General features: G+C 39.6%; 1 pseudogene; it reads right to left on the reverse strand.

Annotated features, from left to right (window-relative positions):
- Positions 1 to 1,779: 1,779 nt before the first annotated feature.
- On the reverse strand, positions 1,780 to 2,305 carry LOC101643677 (annotated as a pseudogene).
- Positions 2,306 to 2,855: the final 550 nt, after the last annotated feature.

Consider the following 2,855-nt stretch of genomic DNA (forward strand, 5'->3'; position numbering starts at 1 on the left):
TCAACATATGTACTAAAGTGCTGGACACAGATGATGTATGTACAGATTGTGATGAGTTGTATGAGCCCCTAATAAAATGGTTATTTAAAAAAAAAGAGAGAGAGAGGACTGGATCTTCAAGAGGGAGAAGAACAATCAGGGGATTGGGGGTGGGGTAGACTACTGGGGGGGGATGAGTTGTATGAGCCCCTAATAAAATGATTATTTAAAAAAAAAGAGAGAGGACCGGATCTTCAAGAGGGAGAAGAACAATCAGGGGATTGGGGGTGGGGTAGACTACTGGGGGGGATGGACAAGTAGTTTGAACAATTGAATGCAGAGGTGATGATTTTAAAATATAACCCCCATGCAACTCAGAATAAATAAATCACAAAAAGAAATAAACATCTCTTTATTTGCAGATGATATGCTTTTATACATAGAAAATCTCAAAGACTCATCGGGTCTCCCTCCCCCCACACCCCGCCAAAAAAATAAAAAAAGAATTCATTAAAAGATTCAGCAAAGTGGTGAGACAGGCCAAGGGAGAAAAGGTTGTGATTTGGATAGAGCATGTGCAGAGTCCATGACAATATTTTGGGACAACATTTCCCAGAAGCCCTTGCTACCCTGATGGATTCTCATATGCAATGGGAACCCTTAAAATGCATAGTATGCATGGGGGGTGTTGGGACAAGAAACTTAGCCCAGCCATGCTGGCTGGTAAAGTTTTCTTTTCCTTAGCGTCTCTAAATAAAATTCTGTTGCAGTGCCCTATGTCTTCCAAAGTAAATCTTCCTCTTGATAAGATAAGAACATAGATTCCGGTAACAGTAGCAAGGTACAAAATTAAGCCATACAAATTAGTCAGATTTCTTTACGTTAATGAAGAGAACTCTGAAAAAGAAACCAGGAAAACAATACCATTTACTACACCTAGCCATCACTTATCTACAACAATGGGCTCAAACTTAAGAACAATTGTGAGGATGGTGCAGGACCGAGTGGTTGTTCAGTCTGTTGTACATAAGATCACTGTTGAAACTGATTTGATGGCATCTAACACTACTATCCCTATCATTGCGATGCTTCCAACTCACAGAGACCCATAGGACAGAGTAGAACTGCCATTGTCAGTTCCCAAGGCTATAAAGCATTACAGGAGCAGAACGTCTCCTCTTTCTCCCACAGAAAGGCTGGTGAGTTTGCATTTGCTGACTTTGCAGTTAGGAGTCCACTGTGTAATGCTACCAAGGCTCTTTACCATTTACAGTAGCCACCCCTAAATGAAATACTTAGGAATAAATCTAACATTACAAACTAAAGACACACCTGACAAACATATCTGAAAAACACTAGTACAAGAAACCGAAAGAAACTTACACAAATGGAAGAACATTCCACACTTGCAGCTAGAAAGGTTTAATATTATGAAAGTGAAATACGACACAATGCTACCTACAGATATAATGCAATCCTGATCAAGATTCCAATATTATTCTTTAAAGCAATGGAAAAAGTTAACACCAACTTCATATGGAAAGGAAAGAGACCCTGGGAAAGCAAACCACGACTGAGAAAATGAAAGTAGGTTTCTCATTTCCAGTCTCAAAATCTACTACAGAGCCACAGTATTCAAAACAATCTGGTAATGGCCATGGACAAATAGAACAGAACAGAAGTAAAGTAAACCTATCCACCTATGGACAGCTGATCTGGGGTGTGTGTGTGTGTGTGTGTGTGTGTGTGTGTGTGAGAGAGAGAGAGAGAGAGAGAAATAGTTTATTCAGTCATTTTTGTTTACAATTGAAACTCTGGGAATTCAAAACTAACATCTTGAATTTTTTAAATTCCAGAAAAGGTTTGCACCATGTGTTCTGCATTGTTCTGCTGGACTTTGTTCAAATGAGCTTTTATAAGCCTGCTGCAGTCCAGCTTTACACAAGCTCTCTTTCCCACAATTTCACTTGGGAAGTTCAAGTGTTCAAGGATTGCATCGTGTGCAACTGGCAGAGTGTGGTTCCTGGGATGCTTTTGCTTACTCTTGTGCAGCTTTTCCCAGCTGGTTTAGGCAGAATTCTCCTCTGAGTAGTAAAGACAGCACGCTTTCCACTACATTTTTTGTTCATGTACTAGCCAGACTTGGATTTTCTGGAAAGATTTCAATTGAGGAACAATTTCCTTGACTGTTTTTATATTCAGTTTCTTTAACTGAGCCTTTATGTCCAAGTTCAACTCCAGCTCATGAAGAGCCTGAGAGGTGCCACTCAAATTCATCCAGCGTTTCACCGTTGGGCTTCACAATCTTCGCACTTGAACTGAGCATGACCCGTTCCAGTTAATTGGCAGTGTCCCTACATGGTCGAAAGACTCCACTGCTCTTGGACTATCTCCAAAAAAGTGTTTATCTTAATGTTGGCAGAAAAGCCCTGCTATAGGAGAAGTTGTGGACCTACCATGGACACCGATCTTTGACAAAAGACTGAAATACATTAAATGGGGAAGTTATAGTCTCCTTAACAAATGATGCAGTCAAAACTGGAAATCCATTACAGAAAAATAAAACAAGACCCATATCTCACACTATATACTAAACCCAACTCAAGATGGATTAAAGACTTAAATGTAAAATGTATAACTACAAAGATCATCAATCAAACAAAATAGCGACAAACTCTTTTACGTACCTTAACACGTGGCATACATACACAATCGAACATAATTGAAAACACACGAATAGTGGAAGACAAACTAGATAACTGAGACCTCTTAAAAACTGGACACATGTGTGCATTAAAAGATCTCAAAAAAAGAGGGGAAAAAATGAACCCGAGACTAAGGGGGAAATTGGCAATGATACATCAGACCAGGGACAC

This window comes from Echinops telfairi, unplaced genomic scaffold, assembly GCF_000313985.2.
Source record: "Echinops telfairi isolate 266 unplaced genomic scaffold, ASM31398v2 ScPeMD7_34;HRSCAF=130, whole genome shotgun sequence".
Classification (NCBI taxonomy): domain Eukaryota; kingdom Metazoa; phylum Chordata; class Mammalia; order Afrosoricida; family Tenrecidae; genus Echinops; species Echinops telfairi.